The sequence below is a fragment of the Podarcis vaucheri genome (assembly GCF_965113315.1).
Source record: "Podarcis vaucheri genome assembly, chromosome: 18".
In the NCBI taxonomy this organism is placed as follows: Eukaryota; Metazoa; Chordata; class Lepidosauria; order Squamata; family Lacertidae; genus Podarcis; species Podarcis vaucheri.
In genome coordinates, this window is record NC_138756.1 from 2,136,838 (window position 1) to 2,153,470 (window position 16,633).

The window sequence follows — 16,633 nt, forward strand, 5'->3', positions numbered from 1 at the left end:
CTCAACTAACTCTATGACAGAAGAAAAGGGGCGGGGAGAAGGGGAATGACGAAGGAGGCGTGTCTTAAGCCGGGTGCGATGAGGTTGAAGGATCCTTTGAGACCCGCCCTCTGTTTGTTCTTATTGGCCTATTCCTCCACTTCCCCCTCCACTGACCTCACCCTTTAGAACTTCCCATTGGCCGCATCCCGTTGCCTATCAAGCAAAATCGGCGGATTAGAATATCACGTGAGGGGGCGCGCCTCGAACCGGCACGCAGATAGGCGAGGCGAAAAGCGGCGGGGAGTCACAAAGGGGGCGTGGCCTCTACACAAAGTGGGCGCGGCTAACAGGCACGCAGACGTGCGAGGCGAAAAGAGGAGGGGCGGGGCTTGATCGGAGAGGGGCGGGGCCTGGAAGGGGAAAGCAGTGACGGCGGAGAGGAAAAACAGAAGGGGGCGTGGCGCCGCGGAGCCGGCGGATAGGCTGCGGTCGGCAAGTGGGCGGGGAGAGCAGCCGGCGCCGTCGAAAGCGAGAGAGGCAAGAGGGGGCGTGGCCCGAGGCTGGAAGCCGCTCGCCCGCCTTTTCTTCCCCTTTGCCCTTCCCCGCGCACGCGCACTGGCACCCCGGGGCCTTTCCTCCCGCCTCCTGTCAGCGGCCACCTGAGGGAGCCTCCTCCCCTCCCCCACCGCGCTTCCCTCCCCTCAGCCGGGCCAAGCCGGGCCTCGCCTCGCTGAGGAGGGAGGAGGACGAGCAGGGAGGAGGAGGAGGCCCTCGGGAGGAAAAGCTGAGGTAAAGTCCGCGGGGCCTTCGCTCGGGGGCTGCGAGGGGAGGGCGGAGAAAGAAGTTCCTGCGTGAGGGGGGATTTTTTGGGGAGGGAGATCCCCACCCCCACAGCACAAACCCCCACCGCGTGTCACTTAGGGGGAAGGGAGAGCAAACGGAAAGGGGCGGATTTCTAATATTTTAATTATTTTAATATTATTTCTTAAATTTCCATATCCCGCCCTTCCTCCCAAAGGAGCCCCCCCCCCATTTCCCTGCCGCCTTTTCTGTCACGCGAGGGCGCAGCGTGGGGGAGGGGAGGGCATAGGTGCGTGGCGTGGGCGCTTTTTCCGGGGGTACTCAGGGGGGTGTGCGGTACTGGCACCTTTCCCCCCCCAAAAGAAAAGCACTATGTATATATAATATTATACCTGTATGTATGTCTGTCTGACAGGCCAGTGTGAGTATTCATAGAATTGCTTAGAGTTGGAAAGGGACCCTGAGGATCATCTAGCCCAACCCCCTCAAGGCAGGAACAGGCAGCTGGCCCTACGTGGCCTTGTCAGCGCCACGCTCTAACCGGGAGCCATGTAAACGGCTGTGTGTGTTTTCGAGCTGGTTTTGTTGGTTAAGGGGCAGAAAGCAAGTGGGGGGGGGGTTTGGGTGTTCGAGAGGTTGAGCAGAGGGAGTTTTTTGGGGGGTTGGGTTTGGAGGGGTTGAGGAGAGAAATCTGGGGAAGCGTTTGGAGTTTAGGGGGCGTTCGGGTTTTGCGGCTGAGTAGAAGTTTGTTTGGGGGTGTTTGAGGGGCCGAGAAGCAGGAGTTTTTGGGGGGGGATTGAGGGGATGAGCAGAGAGGGGTTTGTGCTAAGGTGTCAAGGGATTTGATAATAGGAAGCAGGAGGGGTGTGCAATGGAAAGAAGTTTGGTTGGGTGGTTTAGGTTCATGGGGAGCAATAATAATAATCTTTACCATCAATGGCTAACATTCATTCATTTGTTCCCCACGCATCTGACTGGGTTGCCCCAGCCACTCTGGGTAGCTTCCAACACATAAAATAACATAATAAAATATCAAACATTTCAAAACTTCCTTATACAGGGCTGCCTTCAGATGTCTTTTAAAGGTTATATAGTTATTTCTCTCCTTGACATCTAATGGGAGGGCTTTGGAGATGTTTTGTGGGAGGGGGGGGGTTCAGAGGGATTTTGTGGGTGCTCAAAGAATGAGCACTGAGGACAGCATTTAACAATATACCACTTGATTGTCACAAGTCTTTTAAGGGGTTTACAAGCAATATTAAAATTATCAATAAAAGCATTTACAGATAATTGAAATTAAGAGTTAAAAAATAATAATTGTGGTTCACAACATCTAGGGAGCCCAGCATATGTGTCCATCCCTGTTGTACATTACAATTCTATGTAGCTTTCTGGATCCAGACCCCAAAGTTTTTGTTCTGCATGTAGGTGGCAGCTTAAGCAAGGAGATGGTAAGTGTCTGGCACATCTCCCCTCACACATTAAGTGGGGGAAAGGAGTTGCTATCTTTATGTTAAGACTATTGCAACACACTGTATGTCGGGGCTGCTGTTCAAAATCATCTGGAAACCTGGTCCAAAATGGGCCTTCTCAGTAGTTTACACACCCACACACTTATGGAGTAACTTTCCCATCTCTCTGGTGATGAAGTCCTTTCTTTTGATGTTGCTAACTGCAGCTCCCATTGCCCCCAGCATACATGGCCAATGGCCAGGGATTATGGGAGCTGTGGTTCATCAACATCTGGGGGAGGGGCAAAGATTTCCCACACCTGATTCTAGGCTTTGGGTCTCCTGAACTTATATTAACCTTTCCCACCTTTGTTTCTTCCAGGTGTTTTGGACTACAACTCCCAGCTGCCACAGCCAGCACAGTCGGGAACCCATCAGCCTGGACATCATAGAACCAGGCTGGCTAGAGCAGATGAGAACTGTAGTCCAAAACATCTGGAGAGCACCAGCTTGGCAAAGGCTGGCTTCAATAATCTGAGCCTTTGATGTTTTTTATTTTGTGGCATGGGAGTTCTGTTTTGTTGTTTTTATGTAATTATTCATCCACCTCCCCTTTTAAATGTTTTTTTTTTAATTCTTTATTAGCTCCCCCCCTCCTTATTTATCACCAGCCATCCAAAGGACTTTGTTATGGAGTGGCATAGAAATATCAAAAAATAAACAAGGAAGAAAAGAGGTACCAAGAGTGGTGGGTGAAGAAGGAATTTGCTTTGTACATATGGAGCTGACTTAGACAAAATCTGATCATTGGCCTGTTTGTCTCAGTATTTTCTGCACTGACTGGCAATAGTTCTACAGGGTTTCACAGTCAGGTGGTATTCCCAGCTCCTAGAGGTGCCTGCGATTGAACTTTGGACTTTTTACATGCAAAACATGTGTTATACTACTCAGCTGTGGACCTTCTAAAGATAATGTGAAGTTCTGATCCTCATGCTTATGAACAGAGGGCTGGTTTAAATAGGAACATGGCTTCTACAGAGCTGGACTCATTGGTGTATCTAGCATTGTCAACACTGGCTGGCAGGGACTCCAGGGTTTTGGACCAGGAGTCCTTTCCAGCCTTACCTGGAGATACTGAGGATTGTATTTTAATATTCTGTTGGAAGCCGCCCAGAGTGGCTGGGGAAACCTAGCCAGATGGGCGGAGTATAAATAATAAATTATTATTATTATTATTATTATTATTATTATTATTATTATTATTAAACATGCCTTCTGCATGAAAAACAGTTTACCACTAGGCTACAGCCCATCTCCAAATATAGTTTCTAGAGATGTGTGTGAGGGAACATGGAGGGCTCAATGAGAATGCCAGGAGAGGAGAAGAGCCGGTTAGGGAAACTCGGGAAGAGGGTGAGGTTGGTGTAATTATACACAGGGTAGTATGGGAATCCACTGGGTCCAGGTGTTCCAGGAAGGAAGGGCAAGCTGAACTGAGATCAGGGAGGTGGGAAATCAAGAGGTACAACTAGAGGCATGCAGGGGCTTGTTTTGTCTTAGAGATGGAAGTTTTGCTGGTGGCAGAAGGCTGAGCAACGAAAGAGCAGCAAAGGGAAGGAAAGAACGCTCCGGGCAACATTTTGGCTAGCTGTGTTAAGTCTCTGGCAGGAAAAAGAAATTAAACCTTAAAAAGACATAACAAATGTATTATGGTGGAAGCTGTGATGGACTGGAGTCTAGTGCCCTCAGATACGTAAAGTCACTTGTCTCGTGTATAAACCCTGCCATATGCGAGCAGTGTGGTGTCTAAAAGTATGCTTAGAGTGCCGAAAATGGACAGAGAGTTGTTCTCTCCATCTCTCATAACACCAGAATTCAGGACCATCTAATGAAGATGAATCTTGGAAGATTTAGAACAGACAAAGGAAATACAGTGGTGCCTCGCAAGACGAAAAGAATCCTTCTGTGATTCTCTTCGTCTAGCGGGTTTTTTTGTCTTGCGAAGCAAGCCCATTGAAGGATTAGCGGATTAGCGCTATTAGTGGCTTTTAGCGGCTTATCTGCTGATCGGATCAGCTGATAAGCAGCTTAGCGGCTTAGAAAAGGGGGGGAGGGAAAAAAACCAGCAGGAACTCGCAAGACATTGTCGTCTTGCGAAGCAAGCCCATAGGAAATTTGTTTTGCGAAGCACCTCCAAAACGGAAAACTCTTTCGTCTAGCGAGTTTTCCGTCTTGCGAGGCATTCGTCTTGCGGGGCACCACTGTACTTTTTCAGACAGTGCATGATGAAACTGGAATCCTCTCTCACAAGAAGTAGTAATGGCTCCGAACAAGGATTAGAAATTTATGGAGAATAAGGCTATCAGTTGCTACAGCCTATGATAACCATACATTACTTCCAGGATGGGAGGCATAATGCAAGTTGTTTGGGATCAGAAGTGGGAGAGTTGCTGTGGTTGCACCCAGGTCCTGCTGGAGGCTTCCCATTGGGACATCGTTGGCCACTGTGAGAGCAGGACGCCAAACCAGATCAGCCACTGAACATCAGTGCGCTTTTAAAGTTTTTATGAGGGCTGGGGGGAATTAATATAGATCATGACAAGCACATTTACCTATTTATATATATATAAAAACCTTCATTACTGCCCATCATCAGAAGACCTCAGGGTTGGTTACAGTAACTACATAAATAAAACCCAATAATAAAATATCACATAATGTTGTCAAGTATGCTTGTTTCTCACTACACAGGCTGATATTACAGTCTTCACAGAAAGGCAGGTCCTCAGCCAGCATCTAAAGCTGAGTACATTGCTCTAACCTGGCTCAGTCTTAATCTCAGGGTTGTGGGTTCAAGCCCCACAATGGGCAAAGGATTCCTCATGGTCTTATCCAACTCTGAAGTACCATGAATGCTGCGGTCAGCCTAACTCCCAGAGGAAGTGCCTTCCACAACTGGAGCTTCTGTTGCTGAGAAGGCCCTCTGATGGGTGACTGGTCCTCAGATTTTAGTTATATTAGTTAAAGTGCAGTATTCATATGCCATTTAATTACCTAGATCTCTAAACTCTCTAAAAAATAATGAAAAGCATGTAGTGGATAAAACCTATTATGCAAGAGAAAACTTCACTGCAGTGCATTGCTGAAATGGAAAGGCCATTGCAAGAAGACCTCTCTCCTCCCAGCCAGGAGGAAGCTCCACATAATTGGGTCCACAGTACTGAACACACTTAAGGCTGGAACTTGCAGCAGGGCATCCCCTGCAGATCTTGGGTCCCCACCAGGACAATATGGCGAGATGCCCGGATCCCAAATTGTTAAGGGAATTATATGGCAAGAAGCTACAGCTTAAATCAGTGTAAAGTAATTGTTATGTCATCAGGAAGCAGTGCTGCTGTTCACACATCCTGGCATTGATAGGGCAGTTGAAACTTGTACTAAGATAAAAACCAGATTTAAGCTGTATGTAGGAAGCTGCCTTATGCTAAGCCAGATCAACACTGACTGGCAGCTGCTCTTCATTGTTTCAGGCAGGGGAGCTTCCCAGCCTGGGGATTGAACCTGGGACTGACTACATGCAATGCATGTTCTCTATCTCCGAGCTGCATCTTCCCCCCTACCCTCCCCCCCCCCGGATGAATCCGTGGAGGGTCAGAAGAGGGCTGTCGAGCTATGCAGGCCCACAGAAGTAAACTAGCCCCTCAGATATTTTACCTGGAGCCAGCCCAGGTACCTAGCACAGTGGCGAGGAACCTGTGGCCCTTCAGATCTCGCTGAACTATCAGCTTCCATCCAGCCCCAGGCAACATGACCCAGTGGTTAGGGATGACCGGAGTTGTGCTTCAGCAACATCTGGAGGGCCACAGGTGTTCCCCACCCTTCCAAAGGGAGAATCTGTTTCATTCTAAGCCCATGAGGCAGGTTGCTTGAGACATGATTTTTGGGGGGGACGGATGGATGGACTAGTGCTCTAACCACTTCACTTCACTGCCTAGGGTGACCCAGGAATGCAATTCCAATAGCCTATGATGGAATGCTCAGCTAACCACCCTTCTCCCCTCCCCTTGATTTCTGTTCCTGAAATAGCTGGGGAAGTGAGACATTTCCTTCCTCTTGGATACAATGACAGGGATGTTAAGTCCTCAGGTGATGAGAGAACTGCCCTACTTTTCAAATCATTAAGCCAGTGCTTTGTGTGTTTATGCTGGGGGGTGGGGCCACCAAAAGCAGGGATTTCTTATTTTCATATGTCATTCCCTCTCTCCCCAAGAAATGTGCTTTTGGAAGAAAATGTTACATGCTCTGGAGATCCATTGTGTGTGCCCCTCCCGCTTACACAGGCCATGGTTGGGGATTTGGGTTGAACAATTCCTTATAGGTTAGGAATCAAACCTTTGCTTTCTCGTGCTCCATTTAAAAAGTTATTTTAGAGATGGAGTTGCGTTGTGTTTGTGTGCACGCCTTTGTTCCACCTTTCCATTATCTCCAAGACAACAGCTGTAAAATTAGGAAGGTTGTCAGCTGTGCAAATCTTCGGGGGGGGGGAGTTTATTAGCCCATGCTGTGCACCCACCCATACCTGTGCTAGACAGCTGTGGCACGTTCCCTGTGAGAAATGTATTTGGAGATATTAACCTTAGGAGACAGGGAAAAGCAACTAACACGGAAGTGTAGAAATAAAGGGGTGTTTATTTTTTCCTTTATTTTTTCATAGTACTGGGAGTCATCGAGTAAAACATACCGTCCAACATTTCTCTGATGAAAAAAGGGATGTCCTATTCCATAACAGTTATAGTAGTAGAAATAATAATAATTATACCCTGCCCACTTTGGGCTGCTTCCAACATATATAAAAATATAATAAAACATTAAACATTAAAAATAACTTCCCTCTACTGGATGGCTTTCAGATGTCTTCTAAGTGTTGTATAGTTACTTATCTCCTTGGCTCAGGGGTTGCATAACACCCTACCCTCCAACATTTCTCCCATGAAAATTGGGACAGCCAACCATACCCTCCAACATTTCTCTGATGATAATAGGGATCTCCTAAGGAAAAGTGGGACATTCTGGGATCAAATCAGAAACCGGAACAGCGTCTATAAATCTGGGACTGTCCCTGGAAAACAGGGACACTTGGAGGGTCTGGTAAAACTGAATGGAGATAGAATTGGAACTTAAGAACATAGAGTTGTATCCAATGCTAGAAAGTATGCATTTTGAAATGAATGGATATGACTAATGTAGGCCCATTAATTTCAGTGGGTCTGCTCTAGAGTAGAACTTAGTTGAATGCAGCCCAAAGAACTCTGCAGCTGGATCAGGCCAAAGGAGGACCAAGCAGTCCAGAGTCCTGTTTTCATAGTAGTGAACCGGATGCCCCAATAGTAAGTCCCCACAAGCAGCACCTGAGTGTAACACCAACTCTCCCCACCCAGGATTCCCACTGCTAGCCATGATGGTTGTGTTCAGGGCCTCCTTGCTGGGAGACAGCAGTGCTTCCGAATACCAGTTGCTGGAAGCCCCATGATGATGGCGGTTAGACTAATTTATGGAGCAAGTTATTAGTGTCATGCGAATGTGAGGTCCAGTTTAAAATATCCAACCAGCACCTGCCACTCCCTCAAAGTTCAACATACCGTACTTTTAACTGTCAGAATTGCCTGGTGCAGGCTGAGATTCCAGCATAAAGGCGGCAGCAGGGGGAGTTATCTAGAAACTTTTTGGGCATGGAACTGTATTTACTTCGAAAGCTTGCTTCCTTTTCTGTGTGTCCCCACTTCCATTCATTGAACAATTGCCAAATGTATAAAAGCCCATGTCAGACTGGAAGCTGCAGTCCGACTCACTGAAATGTTTTCTTGCAAAATTATTTTAAAAGGGGGGTTATGAAACACACCTTTCCTGTTTATGTTGGGAGCGGGTGTCTTGCCACTGAAAGTGGTGATAGCTTCTTTCTCACCCTAGTAAACACTTGGCTGTCTCCAACAATGTCCTACTCAGAGTAGACCCATTGAAATTAATGGACATGAACCGAGCATGTCTGTTATTTTCAATGGGTCTGCTCTGAGTAGCGCTAGCTTGTGTCCATTGCTGGTCATCCTCAGAGTAGGCTCACTAATATTAAAGGACACGACTTACTTAGATCCATTCACTTCAGTGGGTCTACTCTAGTTTAGTTGGATGCAACCTGCCTTTAAAAATAAAACTATTCTGAAGAATTTCACCCACCTTAAAAACAATGCAACTCCCCCCCCCCGGAGTGTTTTATGAACTGCTAGTTTTATAATGACGATCTTAACTCTGGTTATGACCCTCAGACTACACTGCCTGATGCTTCCCTTTGATGGCTTTGGATTGATGCTGGTCTTTGCTATAGAGATTGTTTTCTATAACTTAATGTACAAAAAACAATCTTGACTCACTTTTGCAGGTTGCATGGGGAGGGGGGGGGCGCATTTCATAGCCTGCAGAAAACATGATCATTTATAGTGTGCATGTTCTAGAAACATGGCTCTGTAGGGGTACATGAGCAAGAGGAGAGAAACGAGAAGTCTCTGTTCCAATGACTTTAACAATTAGAAAGGTTGATGGCAAAGGAATGTGAGAGAGAAATGGAGCAATATGAGTATAGCACAATGGATGTGAACCACCGAGGCCACATCCCCTTAAGACTTTATTTTGTTAGGGGAATGTACAAAGTAGTTTATAAAGTGTGCATGTGGGGGAAGCAAGGGTGGGAACTTCAGGCCTATTGCACAAAAGCAGTTCCATGCCTCTCCATTTGGCCCTCAGGACCAACGTTAGAAATTCACCAGGCACATTTTGCACCTGGCCATCGGCCACTTGCGACCATGTGAAGATGCCTGGGCAAAAGGATGGCACCTGACGTCTCCACCACCTGGAGGTGCATGTCTAGGGATCCTTGGACCTGGACCTTTTTCACAAACTAGCAACACATTCTGTAGAATTCTACCCATTATATTTTATCTGCACAATCAATGAATTTCAGGAACCAAAAAAGTCTTACTGAAAAATACAACTTTCAAGCTGCCTGGACCCAAAATGGCAACTAGTCATTCTGTTTTGGCGACTGTAATCCTGGTTTAAGGAGCCATTTTGTGCCAATCTTATATATCTAAGTTTTTTTCACTGCTCGGGACTCTACCCAGGCCAGCATCTCTCACCAGCCTTGCCTCTTTATCTCCTTGGGTGTTTTTGCCTGGGTAGGAGTCCTTTAATTCTGATAGTGCATCTTGCTTACCTGGATGGAGGGCAGAGGGCTGTGTGGGCGTGGGTGTAGAACACACCTATGTGTTGTACCTATGGTACAAAAGGTAAAATTTGCATTTATTGCTCTGCCCACTTTCCCTTCTGGCTCTGCCCACCACCGCAATGTGGCCCCTGGAAGATTAGCCCAGGTCTTTTTTCCTATCCAGGGACAGAGTGTGAAATGTGGGTGAGACAGGATGCCATAGGAAAAGCAGGAAGCTAAAAGAGTCTCAGGAAAAAAGGGACAACTTTTTGCTTGGTGCAAAATCTAATTGCTGTCCACAACTTTTCCAGGACTCCCAATTATTTCAGTTGCATGCTGAGGGAATTTCATGTCCGTTCTAGCTCCACAGGGGCATTCTCAGAGTTCAAGAACACATATCCCAACCCAGTCTGTGAGGCAGGATAATAGCAGGCTTGCAAATGCCCCACACCTTGGTTACCTGTGGAAGAGCAAGAATCATCTCCGGCAGAACAGGTTGGGAAGCTTTATGAGAGCCCGTTTCTGTGTCTCTTCTTTCTTTCTAACCTTTTTGACACAAGTTGTGCATTTTTGGAAAACCATTTTAAAATATGGTTAGCAGCAGCAAAAAGATAAATGTGGGCTGGTGACTTATTTGTACGGCTGCTTATTCCCATTTTAAAAGATGGAAGTGATAACTGGGAACTGATCCCCCCAGAACCAAAGCCATCTACTGTTAGGGCGGGGTGTAGTGCGCAGGACAGCTGCGCCACCTCCAGAATTCTGTAGCACACTACTGTTCTTGTCCCCATCAGCAGTTCAGAAAAACAATGAGTTGTATTTTAATCCCAGGTGTGCAAATCTTGCTTTGAGGTCAACAGATTCCTTTCCCCCTCCCTCCGTTTTTCATATACTGTACACAAACCTATTTATTTAATGTAAGTTGACTCATCTTCTCCTTGTCATTCCAAGTGCACCTTTCCGCTTCCACCTGAACAAGTTATGCTAAGTGGTTTCACTTAAGAGCCCAGTTGAACAAGCCCCGCTAAAGTCTGACACCCAAGGGTGCTAATTCTCCAATGAATACATAGATAGGCAATCCTTTTAAGTCAGGGATTTGGGGTGGGGGGCACATTTTTCAGTTCTAGGGCTGCATTCCCTTCTGGTAAAGTTTTTTGAGGACTCCATGCAAGTGGTGAGCAGGGCCACAGGCAAAACTGGGCAGAGCAATGGATGCAAATTTAACCTTTGGGCAGTAGGCTGGTTTCTGCTCACCCACACCTTTCTCTCCATCCTCCATCAAGGCAAGCAAAGAGGCTTTATCACAAAGGCACAGTGCGGTCAAACCAAAACACTCAAGGACGGCCTGAAGCAGGAGCTATGACAGGATGATGCAGGGTGCCAACTTGAATCAAATATTGGGGGGCCCAGGTACGCCCCACCCTGCATAATCGATCACATGATCACCATTTGAGTGGCAATGCTCATCAACTTTGGGGGAGGGGCAGCACCCTCAAACATTTTATTGTGGGGGGAGACCTCTCAGACCATGGCAGTTGGCTCCTATGGGGTGCTGTATCGGGAGAGTTTTGAGGGCCAGGTAAGCTGGAGGGCTGAATTCTGTCCATGGACCTGAGGCTCCCCAACCACCCTTTAAATGTGTTTTCCTTTTGAAAAAGCAAAACCTAGATCCTAATAGGATTCAGTACACGAGTGATTTCCATGCCAGAGCTTGAAAAAGACAACTGCCATTTTGAAAGCATCATCTCCTTTGTGGAGCAGGGAGATCCCAAAGAGCACTGGCCCTTCTGTTGTTGTTAAAAATTGTATACAACCCTTCATGTGAGACTCACAGGGTGGTTTATAATACACCTCTCTGTGGGCAAGGAATAATAATAATAATTTTATTATTTGTACCCCGTCCATCTGACTGGGCTGCCCCAGCCACTCTGGGCAGCTTCCGACATACATAAAAACATAACTAAACATTAACAAATTCCCAATATAGGGCTGCCTTCAGGTGTTTTCTAAAGGTTGTATAGTTACTTATCTTCTTCACTTCTGATGGGAGGGCATTCCATAGGGTGGGCGCCACTACCAAGAAGACCCTCTGCCTGTTTCCCTACAACTTCACTTCTCACAGTGTGGGGACTGCCAGAAAGTCCTTGGAGATCAATCTCATAGCTCTGTGATAGATTTTCTGCTTTGCATGTAGAAAATTCTGTCCCTGGCATCTGCAGGCATGACAGGGAAGAGACCCGTGGAGAGCTGCTGCCAGTCAGTGTGGACAACACTAAGCTCAATGAACCAATGATCTGACTCACTATTAAGGTTTCTTCCTATGTTCCTAACTGAATGCCAGACTACATGGGCCTTTGGTGTAATCCAGCAGGGCTCTTCTTATTTTAAAATCACCATCTCCGCTGTATGGATGGTTCCTATGCACAAACCTCTTCTCATTCCCCTGCTCTTCTGTCATTGTATTGTTTGCCATGTGCTGAAATATTCCTGTGCTTCATTATAATGATTTTTTTTTTTAAAAAAAGTTCTGGTCAGTGTAGATCAGAGGTACACACCAGCTTGGTACCATGCAGATTTTGTTGGCCACTGTGAAAAAAGGGTGCTTGAAAAAGGCAGGACTTGAACCCATGGCTTCAAGTGACAAGAAAGAAGATTCTGACTCAACTTCTGGAATAACTTTCTGACAGTGGAAGAGACTCCCTTGGGAGGTGGTGGACTCCTTGGAAGTTTTTCAGCAGAGATTGGGTGGCCATCTGTCCTGGATGCTTAAGCAGAGATTCCTGCATTGCAGGGGGTTGGACTAGATGGCCCTTGGGGGTCCCTCCCAACTCAACAATTCTATGACTGGATAGGCCATTGGCTCAATCCAGCAGGGCTCTTCTTACATTCCTCGTTCTTGGCAATCAGCATGGCCCAATGGTCAGAGATGATGATAGCAGAAGTGTACTCCAACAGCATCTGGAAGGCATTACATTGGCTAACCCTAGGGGAGGTGACTAGCCTTCACACAGCCTACCAGGCAGACAGGTATACCTTGAACTGTCCCCCCTTTCTTCCCTCGCTCTCAAAACGGTGTGCAATCTCTGGCCTGTCTCAAGAGAACACACTCTGTGTGTGTTAGTGTGTGTGTGTGTGTGCGCGCACACACACACACACACACACACACACACATATTAATATTTAGGAAAGCAGATGATGTAACCCTTGCTATTTCTGTCGCCACTATCCTTAGCTGGAAGGAACCTAAAGGGAAACCACTCCACGTTTTGTTCATTTTAAAATATTAGCAGTTTTTAACTTAGGCCCTCCTCGCCTGACCCAACATGCTTGCTTCCTCTTCCAAGGCCCTGGAATCAGAACATTAAGAGTTAAACAAATGTGAACATGTAGGCCTGTGATTTGTGACCTGGCGTTGTTGTCTCCATGCCTCACCGTTGTGAAATGGCATTAACATAGTTTATTAGGCCTGCTTCCAGAGGGACTGTCTTTGTTCCCATATTTGCAAGAGGTTGTACTGTATGTTCTGCTTTGCATGCAAAAGGTCCCAGGTTTAATTCCAGGTATTTCCAGGTAGGACTCTGAGACACAACTTTAAAAAAAACCAAAACCATGGGGACTGGAATCTTACTACATATTTGAAATTATCCATAGGTTATGTTGTTCTTAACACTGCATGCTAGTAGTTGCAAACCTGTTATTCAGACAGCAACAAGGTCAGGGAGATCACATGCACCTCACCATAGTGAGCAATAGTCAGGGATGATGACAACTAGAATCTAGTAATAATACTAATACTAATTTATTTGTACCCGACCCATCTGACTGGGTTGCCCCAGCCACTCTCGGTAACTTCCAACAGAATGTAAAAATACAACGAAACATCAGATATTAAAACCCCCCATACAGTTCAGATGTCTCTGGAAAGTCGTGTAGTTGTTTATCTCCTTGACATTGGGCGGTAGGGCATTCCACAGGGCAGGTGCCACTCCCGAAAAGGCCCTCTGCCTGGTGCTCTGTAGCTTCACATTTTGCAAAGAGGGAACCACCAGAAGGCCCTTGGAGCTGGACCTCAGTGGGGGTGGACGATGGGGGTGGAGACGCTCCTTCAGATATACAGGGTTGAGGCTGTTTAGGGCTTTAAAGGTCAACACCAACACTTTGAATTGTGCTTGGAAACATACTGGGAGCCAGTGTAGAACAAGGGAAGCAGTTGCCAAACAGGTCACTCTGTGGCAGCCCCTAAGCCGTGGAACCCCCTCTCTGCAGAGGTGAGCATGGCACCTTAAACTGTATGGAATCCGAACTGTAGAGTTGGAAGGGACCCTGAGGTTCATCTAATCCAAACCCCGGCAATGCAAGAATCTCAGCTCAAGGCCATTCAACCTCTGCTTACAAACATCCAAGGAAGGAAAGTACTTTACTGTATGCTGAAAACACACCTTTTTAACCCTCACCTTTGACACCCTAATTTGTTCCTCTGAATTTCAGTTCCTGGGAATCACAGGTGGGGAGAGATACTGTTGCACTTGTGTCCTGCTTGTCTTTTTTTCTCAAAAGTGGCATCTGGTTGGTCACTTTGAGAAGAGGATCATATGCTAGATGGCCTATTGCCCTGAGCAGGAGGGCTCTTCCTGTGTTGCTGTATTTTAGGACCCACACTATCCTTCCTGATTGTAAATTCTTTAAACAATTTCAATATTGTCTTTATACATTGCTGTAACCTGCCCCAGCATCTTATGGGGAAGAGTAGTAGTGAGCGCTAGCCCTACTCACAACAGACATGCTGCAATTAAAAGGCCAAAGTGAGTCATGCCCATCAATTGCAGCAGGTCTACTCTAAGCAGGACTGGTATTGGGCTTTATTTCTTGGCCACTCTGACCTTAAACTTTGCACGTGGTCACCTGTTTATGGTGCACTGTCTCCAAACTCCCTCTTAAAATGCCATAGGACTGGGCAGCGTCTTCTGTAGCAGATTCCTGTTTCAACTTATAGGATCTGCCCCCCTGTTGAGAATTTTAGGTTTAAGAAAGCTGGCCATGTTTCCCTGGCAAAATATAAGAAAACGAAAAAGGTCTTCCTCTATTCCATTTGTTTAGGTGAAGAAGGAAAAAAAAGACAGTAGATAGCCATTTTCTCTTCGGACCCACCCTGCTCCTACAAACTCACCAGGGAGTATAATTAATGCAGCACAGCTGATGCCCGCCATTCTTCAAACACAGCGTTACCTTAAAGGCACACCCCAGAACGTGACACCTAAAAGACCTTGGAATGCTGACAGCCATCATGGCCAGCCTCAGCCTCATGACCAGCCAGACCACACCTTTTCACCTGCTTTGCATTCCAGGTTTTATTGTGTTCACCGAAGGGTAGTTGGTGTAAGGGCTGGGAGTGTTGCCGCTGCATTTGCCTCTGGTGTAGGCTTGGAATCTCATCCTCAAAGATGGGGTGGGGGAGCTGTAGTGGGCACAAGAGATTGGATGGAAGTTATTAATACCGTATTTACTCAAATCTAATCTCATTTGGCCAAATTATGCTGCGAAAATTCAGGTGCGCATTAGATTCGATGGCACATTTGCATTCGCCAGCAAATCCCTTTTTTTGGTTTCAAGGTTCTGAAAATTTAGGTGTGCGTTAGATCCAAGGGCACATTAGACTCGAATAAATATGGTAACCTTAAATAAACTTCAAAGTTGCTGATGGAAGAAGCCTAAGAGCTGCAGCCCACAAGAGACTGGAGCATGGTCTTTGCATCCAAAGTGGTACTCACAAGTAGACCCACTGAGTTGCACCTTCTACACAGGGCAGACCCACTGAGATGAATGGACCTGTGTTGGTTATGTCCATCAATTTCAACAGTTCTAATTCCTGGGTAGAATTAGCATTAGATACAGCCCACTGAAATGAAAGGACATGACTAGATTGGGCCCATTCATTTCAGTGGCTCTAACTGCTGAGTAGAACAATGCTTGTTTCATGCAGCTAATTCCTGGAGTCTCTCCTCCTAAATAAAAGATGGGGTGGGGTGCTTCTGCCTGCGACCCCTGGAAGGCACTGCCAGTAGCAGTAGACGGAGGTGGCTGGGGTGTGTGCCCCCCACCCCGGTGGCTTGAACCTGGGACCTCCTGCATACAAAACAGGTGCCCAACTGCTCTCCCCAAAACAAAATTACAGTCCTCCAGCTCTGAATCAAGTGCTGGTTTTAACGGGGAACACAAAAGAAACCTGCCTTAGGATGGCTGTGGCTGATTGAAGTTTGGAGGCCTCAAGGGGTTTGGCCAGAGGTGCTTCTTTATAGCGCTCATTTTAACCCAGATTGTGAATGCCCCAATTTCGCGGAAATTGTACCGAGCAATTGTGGTGGAGTGGGGGGGGAGAACCATAGAACTGCCTAGTTGCGAGGGGCTTCGCGGGTCGTCTAGCCCAACTCCATGCCATGCAAGAATCCTTTGCCCGACGTGGGGCTCGAACCCACGACCCGCAGAGTCAGCCTCTACCGACTGAGCATTAGGCCCCAACCCAAATGCCAGAAAGGCGAGAGCTGGCTTTCAACTCCGCAGCGTCAGCGGAGAGCTCCGGAGCACCTGGGAGCTTGCTGACAGTTTAGTCGGCCGGCCCCGATAAAGGGATTACCGTTCCGGCCGCGGCCGCCCTTATTCCCGAGTAAACGCAGCAAGCAGACGCGTGTCGTCAGCACCCCTGGGCCTTGCAAAGCGCCAGGCAGCGGCGAGTCCCGGGCGGCCGTCATTCTCCCTCCTCTCCCTCCAGGTCCCACAACAAGCGCTCTCTGGCACCGAGGCCCTAGCGAGGCTGGGCGGCTTCTCCTCTTCCTCCCCCAGCATGCAAAGCCCCATCGGATGTAGCAGTAGCAGCCGCCGCCTCTTCCCTCCGCGGGGTGGGACACGCAGAAAGAAGCCCCCTGCCTCAACATGGGCACATACCCAGACTTGGTCTGCCGCCGTCCAGCCTCTCCACGTGGCCCCAAAGAGAAAGAGGAACACCCCAAAAGTGGGGGGCCACCCCCGCGGCATCCTCAGCCATCCCCCCTTCCTTCTCTGCCCCGATCCTTCGCTGCGCGCTCTCTTTCCGCCTCTCTCCTGCCCGAGTCTCCTCGTTGCGCGCGCGCGCTCTTCCAGCCGTTCCATT

At 47.4% G+C, this 16,633-nt stretch overlaps 1 protein-coding gene and 1 long non-coding RNA gene across 3 annotated transcripts in view; one reads left to right on the top strand and one right to left on the bottom strand.

The window, feature by feature from the left end:
• Nucleotides 1-655: 655 nt before the first annotated feature.
• Nucleotides 656-16,633, top strand: part of GATAD2A (GATA zinc finger domain containing 2A) — an 83,691-nt gene continuing 67,713 nt past the window's right edge. For both annotated transcript variants that reach the window (XM_082206414.1, XM_082206420.1), the window contains exon 1: nt 656-771. The gene's annotated coding sequence lies outside the window, so the exon portion shown is untranslated. The remainder of the gene's footprint in view (nt 772-16,633) is intronic.
• LOC309523080 lies at nt 11,353-16,559 on the bottom strand. The gene is made up of 3 exons (XR_014215225.1): nt 16,429-16,559; nt 13,929-14,944; nt 11,353-13,877 (listed from the first exon to the last, which is right to left on the bottom strand). It is a non-coding gene; the product is annotated as an uncharacterized lncRNA (long non-coding RNA).